The sequence below is a fragment of the Vidua macroura genome, chromosome 1 (genome assembly GCF_024509145.1).
Source record: "Vidua macroura isolate BioBank_ID:100142 chromosome 1, ASM2450914v1, whole genome shotgun sequence".
Taxonomy (NCBI): domain Eukaryota; kingdom Metazoa; phylum Chordata; class Aves; order Passeriformes; family Viduidae; genus Vidua; species Vidua macroura.
The window spans coordinates 33,229,547-33,243,532 of record NC_071571.1 but is presented as its reverse complement, the minus strand read 5'-3'; the positions used below and the strand labels follow the sequence as shown (position 1 = coordinate 33,243,532).

The 13,986-nt window shown below is 42.0% G+C and overlaps 1 protein-coding gene across 6 annotated transcripts in view; it reads right to left on the bottom strand.

Annotated features, from left to right (window-relative positions):
• The window catches only part of SNX10 (sorting nexin 10), a 35,487-nt gene extending 24,255 nt beyond the window's left edge, over positions 1-11,232 (bottom strand). For 4 of the 6 annotated variants that reach the window (XM_053969700.1, XM_053969743.1, XM_053969720.1 and 1 more), the window contains exons 1-2: positions 5,453-5,630; positions 5,047-5,078 (exon numbers count right to left, since the gene is read on the bottom strand). The gene's annotated coding sequence lies outside the window, so the exon portion shown is untranslated. Of the gene's footprint in view, positions 1-5,046; positions 5,079-5,452; positions 5,631-11,147 lie in introns of those variants that run through there. The other 2 variants (XM_053969710.1, XM_053969737.1) reach the window with 2 other exon arrangements.
• Positions 11,233-13,986: the final 2,754 nt, after the last annotated feature.

Sequence of the window (13,986 nt, the reverse complement as noted above, 5' to 3'; positions counted from 1 at the left end):
ACTGCTTTTAAAAGAACGAGAGCTTTCCAAACCGCTGACACAATTCATACACCTTCCTTCCCACCACAATGTAATGTAGAAAGGCAATGCCAAATATCATGCCTTTGTGGCTGCACTTGAAATTCCCAGGCACTGTTGCCAAGATACTTAGTTAACTACTCCTTCCTATGGAATTTCACTCCATTTGGTTTCTAAACATTTTTTTATGGCCACAAGGTATAAGAAAGCTTTTCCTTAACCATTACATTAGCATTTCTCCCAAGTCAGCCATTCCCTTGGCCTGCAATCTTCCTGGCTATTAAGACATGTTTTACCAGAAGAATGAATCTGGATCATTAAAAAAGAAAAAAAAAAAAAAAAAGACAATATACAAGAAATTTTCATTTGTTTCAGAGGAACTTGAGAATCAAAGAGCTAATGAAAAATACTAATTTCCTTCTGCCCTCCAAAATAAATACATCACAAGGATTACAGTGTCAGGTGTGGGTCACAGATTTCCAATTGCAGTGGTATTATACCATGCTTTGAATTGCTTCAAATTAATACCATACTACTGGACAGCAGCATGACTTACATGCCAAGCCTTTCTGAAACCTCTAAAAGCCTGAAGACAAACAAGAAGAAGTACTAAGAAATCTGTTCACAGTAGGAGAGAGCTGTTCAGATGTTTCCCCATTCTCCTCTTTTTGTTTTTGTTGCTGGGTTGGTTTGGTTTCTGGGGGGAAGGGGGTTTTGTTTGTTTTGGTTTTTTTTGTTTTTCAGGCTCAAATTGCAGACATACACACCACCAAAGGACTTCAAGGATATTCTGCAATTTCAGTGGGTTGCTGATCTCAGAGAAACTATTGCTTTGGTTTTCTCTTAATAGAAATTACTGATAAGGTTAACACTGGCATCTTGGGATTTTAGATAACAACTACAGAACAGTAATTGTAGGTCAAGACACTGAAAGAACAGTACATGCCAGGGCTGGTCATAGTAATTATTTATTCCTCACGGCTAATGCTTGCCACTGCTTCTGCAGACAACCAGGGGATCACTCAGAACTTTCCTGCAGCTCCAACTCCTGTGCTTTCCAGGCAGCTTGTCAAGCTGGTCTGCCATGTGAGCCTGCCTTTGCTACTCTTTCCAATTCTAACGGTGCATAAGAAGTAGAATAAACAACGCAAAATTATTTTTGTGGCATACATAATCACAGGTTTTGTTGCTAGGACATTTTCAGAAGGCTGACAAAGAGATAAGGCAGTCTTTGAAGGAAGCATTGGTGACCTTCAAGGTAAAGTTTCAGGAAGTGTGCTTGCTCCAGGGAGCTTTTGAGATTCCTTGAGCTAGGAGAAATCAATTTCAGAAGAAACAGCAACGTTGGCAAGCTGGCAAATTCAACCATCTTTTCAGCTGTACTCAACATGGAAAACACTGGATCAAGGCTTCTTACTGATACTTACACAGAACAGGCATACCACTGGCACTGAAACTACCTCTGAGAAGAGAAAGAAACAAGTAATTTCCAGACTAAACCACTTGCTGAATAGCACTGTGTACTTTGCAAGCGACAGTTCTGTTCAGTTGCAGAAGTGATGAGTGAGGACGTACACATTGTGCACTCATAAACCAGACACAGATCTTATGAGGTACACCAACACAGACAGATAAGCCACCCTTAGGGATTTTTTACATGATTCAAGTCACAAACAACACATCAGACAGCTGTTACTTTTAGAAATCAACAAGGTGGGGGTTGTAAAGAGACTAATGTATCAGCATTTCAGAACACAGATTAAATTCCTAAGAACAATATTAAATGCTGCTTCTGAAGGAAGGTTCAGAGAATGTATATGACTTTCTTTGGAAAATCATGTTTTTCTCATAAATTAAGTATTTCATTGCATTAAATCAAATTAAGTTGCCTTAAAAATAGTATCTTTCTCAAGATGTCTGTGTAATAATTAATTTTTACTTATCACAGAAGAAGGGCTGATGGAAGCTGTATCTTTGCAGCTGAGTAAGCAGAGCAAAAGTCAGCAAATACTATGCAGTCTTATCACTACATTTCCTTCTCTGTCTCTCATATACACAGGCTGCCATCACCTGACCCTTTCCTTCCTGACTTACCCGCTGCAACCCTTTGAATCTCATGTGCCAAAAAGTCCTCATTTTTTGCTTATTTCAAACTCTTTTAATTTACAGTACAATTTTTGTCTGCTGCTTGAATTGCTGTTACTTAGCACTACATGTTTTAGCTTGGCTTTTTTCCTGCTGTGGATTTTCTTATGCTATCAAAGCATCTATTTTCGTGATGTGTTACCTGCTCCAATCCAGGAAGTGTTAGTGTTTGGTCTTATGCCCAGAGAGGAAAGTAAAGCAAAAGTTATAGTTTTGGCCACAACCACAGAATTAGAAGTCCCAGTCTCATGACATGGGTCTGGGGAGATAGCTGGGAAAGACCCAGCACAGATATAGCAAAAAATGAAATTAACAGCTAAGCAGTAACATCCTGAGATAGACTGATCCTAAGTAGTCTATAACTGCAGCTCAAAACAGTGAGTAAGACAGGAAATACTGCGGTCAATACAGTGTGCCCACAAAACATTCTAATCAACTCTCTTCAAACTTGTGTCTCTTGTGTCTTTTAAGTTGACCAAGCCCATGACAGATCATTACAACAGCGCAGCTGGATCACACATCCAGTCTTTCACACTATGACGATTTACTCTTCAGGCTCCCTTCCCCTGAAGAAAGCATCAGACAGCCCATCATTGACACAAAACCTTACTGTTGTCACATCTGTGACAACAGATCTGTGTAGCTGCATCCACATATTGCACTAGTTTGTGGGCTGAATCTATCAGCCATCGAATTAATCATTAAAGAATGTATTAACAGTGAATTTGACTGGCAGTTCACTTGTTCAACAGGCTTTGTTACCTTTCTAGATGCTAGACTGTGCCACTGGCATGAAAACAGTATTTTGGAAACAAAGAGCTTCTAAATAGTATTACTTATTACTTAAGGGGGCAATTCTGAGAAAACATCATTTGTCAGGAGAAACTTTTCATTGAGACTGACCAGTAAGAAAAACAAGCCAAAAATCAGTGATTCATCCTTATACCTGGATTTTCTCCTTCTCATTTATTTTGTGCCTACTAAACATTAAGATGTGATTTTTGTTGCTTTCACCCCACCGCTGCAGCCTGACTTTATAAGATTGGTATCAGCTCTTGGCCAGCTCCCGGCACAAGAGGCTCACCTGTGATGTGGCAAACTTCTTTATGAAGTTGTGAGAGAAGAGCAGGAGGCATAGCAAATACACAAAAGTGGGAGGGAGAGAAGAAAAGCAGCACTTGGGTTTGACTGCTCTGCCATCCCAACGAAGTCAAAGAAGTTGCTGGTCAGACTAGAACAAACACTGTTCAGGATAAAGTGATAAAATAAGTAAACACAGAAGACAGTGCTTGCAGGACAAGTAAGGCTCACAGCTTGCTTTCACAGTGCCCAAACCCATGTGATATTTTTCCAACAATGAATTCAAGTATACCACTAAGTAGTCTGAACAATAACTTCTGCCTTCAGTAGGAGAAAGATTTCACACTCATAGAGCAGGTGCTGCTGAAATGAGCAGAATGCACAGATCTGTATGGCAAACCTATGGGAAAACAGTGGATTGAGAGGAAACTGGTTTGTGTTAAATAACACTTATTCCAAGTTCATTTATTAGTCACTGTCTTTAAACATACAATATATACACTAAAGTTTTGGAAGTCCCAGACTGTTTTCTGCTTGTAAGCACTTCAGAGGCAAATACTATGAGAAAATGCATACAAAGTCACCAGTTGAAATAATTTATAGTCATAAACAATGTCCCAGAAGTCCTTTTCTTTTGCAACAGGCCCAGTTCCATTCTTTTTGGTAGGAAAATACCTGTTAGGTTTAATTTACTTCAGGCCAAAAAAAGCACAATCCAGTCTTAAAGCCAAACAAGTATCAATTCATATAACGGCACCTTTAACTAAACCAGCTGAAACCTATACACGATGAGTGAACGTATTAGAAGTACTACTTTGTGGTACTACAGTTAAACCCACACCAAATGTCCATCACATGGCTGGTGGGATCTGATAACCATCAAGAGATCCTCTCCAGTCCTACTAGTTTGTAGAAACACAGTGATGTTGCAGGCACAATGGCTTTCTGGCCTGGGGCTACGCGCAGATCTCAGAACAAAACCACAGTCACGGCACCTCAATGAAACCAAAGGCCCAGACCAAGCAGGAGCAGAAGGTACCAGCTACCACACACCCCCTGCAGCTGGAAGCCCATAGAGAAAAGCCCTACTGCAGGTATCCAGCCTATGCCTCACTGCCTGTAAATTTTCTGCAGAACTGACACAAATAGGTCACTCGGTGCCACTGGAGATGTAAACAACCATTACTGAGGATGCATTTCCCCTTTATAGGTGAGTTTCAAATCCTGCACCACATTATGCACAGCAAATGTTCTACATACTTGGAAAGCACTCTGTAAAGATAGTACTGTCCTTGACAGGGTCTGTATTACTGTTCTAGCAGGAGAACAGGAAGGAGAAAGGTTAGAGGTTTTAGTCATCTAGACTAAAAACAATACAACTTTTGTAATTATAAAAGCTCCTTATTAACTGACCACTGAAATCCAGAATTTCATCTACATTAAAGAGAGAATAAAGCTATTAAAGGTTGGAAAGTTATCTAGCTTACCCAAGCCTATGGAGAAAAGGCAGCATTTCTTAGAATTAAGCTTTGCTAGAAATCCAGTGAAAGGGCAATCATACACATGAACCCACATGATTTTTCCATATGGCTAACAAACTTCTATTTCAGATGGTCTAGGACAACTCAGTTACAACCCAAGGTTGGAATGACAGAAGCTCTAGTGATCCTCAGGTGGTCAAAATAATTCTGGAGTGTCGACCAGTGTTTACACAGTGTTATTCAGATGCTCTAAGTCCCAAAGCCTTATTTTTTCAAGCAAACCTATTACTCTAAGAAAATATATTTAATATGTACAACTCACCTTGGTCCAAAGGATCTGTGATTCTGGAAACCCTAGAGAAAATGAAAGAGAAAATAATTGCTTATGCACACATGCCATAGTACAGGATATTATTTTCCCAGTCTGACTGAAGCCTAAAGATTACCTTATGTTTTCTTAAAGACAGCCCACAGGACTTCAAATTATCTTTAGGGTTATCTTGCATTAGTTACGAGGTTTGGTGCAAATACTGATGGATAGTTTTCCTGAGAAAATCAAGATGCTTTCTTTGCAAGCTGACCTGGATTATTAACACCAACCTACCACGGTTTGCATTAAACCCCCGCAATTCAGCTGTGGAAAACTCACAAAAAAAAAAAGAAAGATCTCAGCTGGGAGAGGATCTTGCATTTCTACTCTTAGGTTTAGCACTGGATTACATACATACTGTTGACAACTTTTTCCCAGCCAGCACGTCAAACAGATCTTCCAACTCGGCAGATTCTGTGATTCACCTTCATCCACGCAGAGAGGGGGAGACAAGGGGCTTTCTCTCATCTGGAATGAGTCATTTGCCTTCCTGCCTCCCCAACTCCAAACAGTCATACCTGCAACCAGTGGCCAGACAGATCTAACACAAGTCCAAACAGTCATACCTGCAACCAGTGGCCAGACAGATCTAACACAAGTCCAAACAGTCATACCTGCAACCAGTGGCCAGACAGATCTAACAAATGCCACGTAGTCCTAAATCCTTGGGGAGCACAACAACTCGCGTCTCAGCCATTAAACATCAGTTTTATTATTTCACATGTCTGAAGACATGTGAGGGTGTCTTTGGGCTGTGCATGAGAGACAAGGCTGTTAGACTCAGCTGTTCTCAAAGCATGATTGCAATGACACTACGTGCCAACGTGACTATTTATACATGAGTGCCTGGCATGTCATAGGCTCTGGCATTATCAAGATGTTCTTCAAGTCTGAGTGCCTGAGACTTGCAGATATGTCCCTTCTCCCCATAATCACTCCCCAACACCTCCACTGCCACCTCACCTTTTCATAGGTCATAGTAGAAATTAATTTCTTCTGGGAAAAGACGCACTCTCGAGAAAACGAAGACTTCCCCTCTGGGAAGACAACTGAAGATCTCATTAAAACAGAAGCTAAAGTTATGACTAATTTAAAAGCACACATCACCATTACACAATTAAAACAATGAGACTAATAGAAGGCAAAACTTATAACCTGGTGACTGCTGCTGTACACAAGCAAGGTAGGTGAGCAGCTAGGGCCTCCCTGAGGGAAAGGAGGAGCAGGAACTTGAAGGATGTGTGGGCAGCACACAAACAGAGGTCAGAGTAAATTACTCATTGTCAATTCTACAGTAAAATAGATGCTTTATTACAGGAGTAGAATATTTGGCTTTGAAACATAGTTTTAGCTGTAAGTGAGTGCATCTTCCTAGACATCTCTGGTAGAGAAGAGTGGGAAAGGAAGAAGTAATTTTCTTAAGCCTTTCAATATCAGGAAACAGGAATTCCTTCACACCACAAAAAAGCAGGCATGGAGGGTAAATTGCTTCCTCTTTTTATGCACAAGAGAGAAGATCTATAATGAAATCATTGCTGGTTTATTTGTTCTCAAACAAATGGAACTTGCTGGTGTGCATCCTGCCCCTCAGCTCTGTGACAGTCTGTAACACCAGGCACACAAAAATGCTGGAGCAAAGAGAAACTCCCTTCAATCCTTCAAGAACTTCCTTTTGGGCCAGGCCCACAGCATGATGCTTTTTGTAATAATTTTTTCAAGATTCATATCTATTGATGAATTCACCTGCCATACTGGGACACAGTTTGACGTAAGTCACGCTGAGGTTCCAATGGGACAACGTGCAGTGCTGGTGTACTGTGGGCACTTTGAGCAACACCTGCACAGCATCAATCCAGAGACATACCCTGATTAACTGCAGACTTTCAGCAAAGCAGAAGAGAACAAGCAAGAAACATACATAGCATGTATGTTATTTATGTCTATCCCCTAAGTACTAAAGGAGTAAGCACACCAGAGAGCAAGTCAAGGGCCAGCACAAAGGCTAGCAGACAGTGTGGGCTCCTTTCTCTGTGGAGAACAGGCCCAACAAAATCAGAAAGGAAACTGAAAACAGGAGCCCTGAGGATATTTAAGGATTCTGTGAAGACATTTCACTAATTAGGCCTCAAGAAGAAAAATACTGGTTTGAATTTCTCCAAGTTGAAAGAGGATCCCTGGAGGAACACTGTGGGAATTGCAGAACCATTTGTGATTTCATCACTGGATTATGTTCCATTAGAACTTCCACTGTTCCGCCTGGCCTACAGAAATCTGGACAAGTAGGATTCAGACAGCTAAACTGTCTTTGTGATGCTTGTGTCTTTGTGAATGCTCATAAGCTGTCCTACTTACTCTTCAGCTGCTGCTCAAGAAGAGAGTTAACCAACTGCAAGTCATATGCCAGCCTCAAACAAGTGTTTTGGATCCCTCTGGACAGTCACCTTGAAAGGCACCAGTCACACACATCAGGCCATTGACCCATGCCCAAACCTCCAGGTGCTGCACAGGCAGCACTTTGGCGCTATGTGCAGTGTAGGTGGATCCCTCAGGAGACCCTGCTCCTTCTGCAGCATCTCCCACCATGAGAGCTTGTGTGTGCCAGGACTGCTGCAAGTGGTTTCAGCTCCAAGCTGCCTTTGCAGTCTCTCTGCTTCTTCCTTCCCTCCCACAGATGCTTGATCTTAACAGCACAGACAGCTGTTGACCAAGCTCTCAGTGATTCAGTTGGAGCTTCTGCCAACCAGGAAATCGTGATGGCAGTCCACTTTCTGTGGGTGGAGAGGTCACACCTGCAGCCACCAATGAAGTGGCATGACAAGCTTTTTATTTTTGCCTTCCTGTCTTTCAATGTCTATATACAAAACATTAATGTTTTGTAAATATATTAATCAAGGATTCTTCTGGCTTTCTTTTTTTCCCCTCCAAGCTGGAGAAAAAGAATGCTTACGAAAGATGTTTCTACTCTTAATTTCTGTGTAGAGATTTAGCAAGCAATGATACGAAGATCTAGAGCCAAACACTAAGCAGCAAACTCGTGCATGTAGCTCCCTGTAGACATGAAGCATGATTTGCTTCTCTTTTCCAAGACTTAGCTTGCCAAGAAGTTGGAAATTCCTGTAGGACACATAGCTGTGCTTTTCTCTTTGTATTTTTATCAGAAGAACAAAAAAGTTGCTGAGGGTTTGGTTTTTTTAGACAATAAAAATATGCGAAATGTTTAATGAGAAGAAAGATAAATGACAATACCCTAAAATTATCGAGATCTCTTTTACTCCTCTGTTTATAAAAGCCAAAACCTTATGCATACTAGACACCACATGCATTGAAACAAGATCCGTGTGACACATTGCAGAGATCTGATACACCAAAGTTGTCACCTGTCTCATGCTACCTACCTACTTCCAGGAAGCAAGAAACAGCCCCAGCAGTCCTGAGTAAATGTTCGCAACTTTTTTGCTTTGTGATTTATCATAGTGTGGGTTTTGTTCTTTGGGGTTTTTTGGTTTTTTGGATTTTTTTTGTTTTCATTTTCTTTTAAAATCAATCTGCCAGAGGAGTGCTTCCTTCTTGCACAGGCAGAAGTTACAAAATTGTGTGATAAAAGCAGAGAAGGCTGCAGTTGCCTGAAATGATGGCAATTAGGAAATTGAGCAAAAATTGACTAAAATGAGGCCACAAGACTGATTCAGCCCTTTATGGTCAGAAAGGCCCCAACTTCTGCATTGGTACCCTTGACAGTATCTCTCATTCCCCAGGAGAAGGGTGGGTGGAGGGGAACACCACACTGAAGCAAGTGCCTGATCTGCAGGCTCAGCCCAGCAGGCCAAAGGTAACGCTGCTCTGTGGCAGAGGCAATAAGCTGCCAGGGGAAGGAAGGAGGGAAGCATCAAGGAAAGGTGCTCTAGGGTTTCTTAGCTAGCTATGTTCAAACTCATGACTGCCATGGCCTGTGCTGCAGCACAATGGATCTAAAATTTCTGTGAACAGAGCCTTCACCCTCATTATGTTCTGCTCCTCATCTGTTCAGTGGTAGCACTCAACTGCCTTGCATCAGTCACATCACCAGTTCTGGCTCAATGGTGACAATCCACCAAGAGGTCACCCCATGTTTGCCAACTGATGGTTTGATTCAATGCTCCACTTATTCTTACGCCTGAGAATTGCTCAGTTTGACCCAAATCCTCAGTAGTTTTTGCTCAGTATGGATTAGTGCTTGGGAAGGGAATTCTCAGGACACCTGGAGCCTCGGCACAGCAGAGCACCGCTCATGTGCGACCTGTACGCTGCACCTATGCTAAAAGCATCTCATCACTGTGGGCATGCAGAGATCACAGAATTAGCTCAAGCAGCTACACCAGGGCTGGCTAACCTCCAGAACAGCTGTTCTTCAGGATTAAATGTGGAAAACTACAGCTGTTTTGCAATGGTAGAAGAGCACAAATCCTTAGTAGTAATATTTTCAAAATATTTCCCTCCTTAAAAAAAAATTAAGTATAATTATTTTCCTAATAAAATTTAAAACAATAATAATCATAATCTATAATAAAGGTACAAGTATTTCTATGAATACAACCATAGCAAATACTCCTTAGATTAAACACAAAATATATATTATAAACAAGAGGTTTCTGGATTTCAAGTCAAGCATCATAAATAATATCCTAGGCTGAGTCAGGCATAATTATTATTTGCATCTTCTACACACAAAAAAAAAAAAGTTAGTATTTCCACTTTTCTAAAGAAAGTCCAGTATTGTGCCATTCAGGAAAGCCCTGCCTTGCATTACTTTCAGTTTCAGTTGTCCCTAGCACAAACAGGAAAACCTCTCCCTTCACTTAAGCTGTTTCCATCAATGTGAGAAGCAGAGTGGGCAATGAAAACCCCAGCTGCAGTTTCCCTTGGGTCATGGGTGACATGGGCACATGCCAGGAGGGTGCCTCAAACACACCTGAGTGGGCCAGACTCTGATCCTCAAGAGCTTGGATCCACATTTCCGCCTGCCTTTATTCCCTGGACACTGCTAGCAGAATTAGGCAATATTTATACTCAGAGCTGCCACATCCTTGAAGGGGCTGTGAGAACACCCAGCCAGTTGTCCTGATCTGATGGCGACTGTGTCTCCAGCAGTGTGACCCCAAGTGTGAGACGAGCAGCAAACACAGGTGCCTCAAGGAAAAGCACTGGCAGCTGCCCCCGTGCCTTTGTGCCCAGCTCCAGAACATGACCCAAGGCTAACCCAGCAACCCTCAGTCACTGGAACTTCCTTTGCTTTATAAAATCAGTTTGTTTTAATTGCTTACTGTGTTTTCATAGGTTGTCCTCATATGTACCTAAAAATTTCTCATGCTGCTTAACTTAGATAACACAGAATTTAAAAATAACATAAGGCAGTCTCCTGACTAACAGAATAGTACATCGAATATACTGCACTTAATACAAAAGCATGCTATGATATATATTTGTATACGTATATTGCATGTTATATAATGTATATACACAACAATAACAATATGTATATATACACACAAAGCTTTTGCACATCTCTGTGATCTTTAGATCACAGTTGCCAAAGGCGATGGATTTGCTAAAGCAAAACAAAGAGGAGTGGACCAAAACAAGATTACAGTTGCTTAAACCAAATCTTCTCGCTGCCCGGCGTTAATCATTGCCAAGGGCAGTCATTTACCGCGCCGTAAGCCGCGGCGGAGCCCTCTATCAGAGATCGGGGGGGGAAACACACTCCAAAGGGCCGGGAGGAGCCGAGCGCCGCCGCCGGGGCAGCCGGGCCACAGGGCTGGCTGCCGGGCCAGGGCTTGGCGAGCCGCCCCTAAAGCGCGGCCGGTGCCACCGAGCCCGGCAGCGCCCGCCGTCACCCACAGCCCGGGACACGGCCCGCACCCCGAGCCCCGGCGCTCCCAGCCCCACACCACAGCCCCAGCCACCCGCCCCGCCGCGGCCGCTCCGGTGGCCCCCAGTTGTCCGGAGGGTCTGACACCCCCCGATCCCGATCCCGATCCCGATCCCGATCCCGATCCCGGTCCCGCACGGCTCACCCACTGCCGCCGCCGCTCCCGCCCGCTGCCGCCCAGAGCCGGGAGCAGCCGGCGCGTCACCGACAGCGGGCGGAGCCGCGCTCCCCGCCCCGCCCGGGCCCCGGAGAGCCCGGGGTGCAGGGGGGCTTTCCCCCAGCGGAGTGTTGGTTTGTCTGTCCCAGCCACCTGGGACGGGGAGGAGGCTGAGCCCTGGGGCCGCGCCTGTGGAGCTGAGCGGGCATGGAGGTGTCCTGTGACCTGCATCCTGATCAGATCTGCGTCCCGTGATCGAGTCACCTTGATTGAGCTGGGCTCTTTGGTGTTTACGACTTGTAACACCTCAGTTGTACGCACCCCATGTGCTTTGTGAGATTGCACCCTATGTAGGCATCTCGCTCAGATTGAAAAAGTACAGGTTTACTGGGAGTTTTATAGAAGCCTTTTAATTAAGAAGGGGGAAAAAATAAAGAAATTAAAATTATCTCTGGATTTTACAAGAAATGACTGGACAAACAGGTTAACGCTATGGTCTAGTTGACAAGGTGGTGATAGGTCAAAGGCTGAATTTGATTATCTTGGTGGTATTTTCCCACCTAAATGATTCTGTTGTTCTGTGAATGATAAGTCAAATGAACTATTTTTTAATGAATTAAATATCTCCTGAAGGTTTATTTTTGGCTTTACTTGGTTTCTCAAGAAATCAATGTTCTAGTAATTTTGTTTCTTCACTGGCTAGGTGTTAAAATTCCAAGAGGAATTTGAAATACGTGATTAATGTTGTGTGCCATCACTTGGAGATTTTCTTCGTAATAGTGTTTATGCCACAACTCTGAAACCTTGGATTCCTGGGTTTTGGAATCTGTCTTCTGAAAAAGAGCTTTGCAAGCTGGGGGAAATAATTTATCTGTGACAGTGCTTGTCTCTTGCTGTTGAGGCTTTTCTTTTGTGCTGAAATTTGTTTAAGAGTAATAAATGAAAGCACCTTGGAAAATATCCGCAGATGAGAGTGGAAGGAAAAGAGTTAATTAAATGCAAAAAAAAGGGGTAAGGGTTTCTGCTTCTGAATAGCTTGAATGATCTTTACTTATCTCAGTGCTGATAAGAATCCTCAGAGGATCTGAGGAACCTCTCCTATTTTGAAAAAGAGAAATAATTTTAGTACAATTACACATATTTACTCAATTTCTAAATACTGAAAAGGCTATAATTTCTTTTCTTAGCTTTTTTTCTGTTAACTGTGGACTAATTTTTCCCATAATACTTCAAAATACGAAGCAAGTTCTGGGATAAAAATTCTCAAAGAAAATAATTATTAATTTGTCTGGAGTACTCCAGAACTTTTATCCGATGAGAGCTCTTAAGCAAAACACTGCAGAGACAGGTAGAGATCAAGATGAACAACTACTGGAACAGAGAATTACAGGGATGTTACATGAAGTGTCTTCATCAATCTTTTCCACTCCATGTGGGTGTAAACAGGGCTCCAAGTGTCACTTATCCTGTAGTGGCAAATTTTGTGGTAGGATGGTGAAAGCACCTGAAGGCTGAACATCGCCTTTTTTGCCATTGCTGTCAGATGTTGCTCTGAACAATCACCCTGTCCAAGAAAGGATTCACAAAGGATGGCCAGAATAGGAAAAGGCTGAAATTAAAGGAAAGAATAAGACTAACATAATTAAATAGTTCTTTGTGTGATTGCCAGTATAAACTTATTTTCAGAAATTTTTTATGGGAAAATTTTTTTCTTACATTCTAGCATTCAAAAATTAATATCAGTGAGATTTTTAAACCTTGGTTATCTGTGCATATATGTGAAATAGTGCTACCTGTCAGCCACACAATTTTGCCACCCCCCAAGAAAAATCATAATTAACTATAGTTAAATTTAGCAAAAAGGGACTATACAGGCAAGTGTTCTTAATGGAATAAAGAACAATTATGACAGGGAATAGTTTTTTCTTTTGGAGAAAGCCTGTTCAAACTTTCAAACTGCTTATTTGTAGGATTTCAATCCTTCATTCATTTTCCAGATTTTTTTTTTCTGTCCCACTTCATTGCTGTACTGAATAATCACCTTTTGTGAGGCTATGGTGTGCAGATATGCTCCAGGAAAGAATGGAAAATGAAAGACGTTACTAAGATGACTGTGACAAGCAGCAGATCTGAATGATGCCCCTACAGAATTTTTCTTCCTTCCTATTTTTATAGGAAAGCTTGCATCAGGAGGACCAGATGCCAGTCATCATAATATTCATATTTTCTGGTTCTGAAGTGGAAGATCTGTCCAAGCCGTTCTTGATGTATTTCCTCACGAGGGTGGGCTTCTCTTTCCATAACCTAGTTTGGTCAATGTACGCAGGTGTTGTTACCATGGTCAAAATTTTCCTAATCTAAGTGACTTTCATGATGTTTCTTATTTTATGTTTTTCTCTCCATTTATTAATGTATGATGAGGGCTGTATACTCCCAACTGCTCTTCCTCCTTGTTTTTGCCAGGAAACAGGCTCTCAGTTTGCCTTGATCTATACAAAACTGTCTGGTGAAAGATTCAGAAGGACCAGTTGGTTACTGCTCAGAGCATCTACCACCAGACCTACTGAAGTGGAAACCGCTTTCAGCTCAACAGCAAACTTCAAGATTATTACAGCTGGTCAATAAATAAAAAGTATAACATGCTAGGAAAAAAAAAAAAAAACAGGAAAGATGAAGGAGAAAAAGACAAAAGGACTGGAAAAAGGAGATTGATTGCCCAAGGAAAGGGATAGAAATCAGAGCAAGGGCGAGGTTTAGAAAACTGGTGCTGCCAATTTAGTTCTGTTGACAGATGAAAATTTGCATAAAGGAAATTCCTGTGCATTTT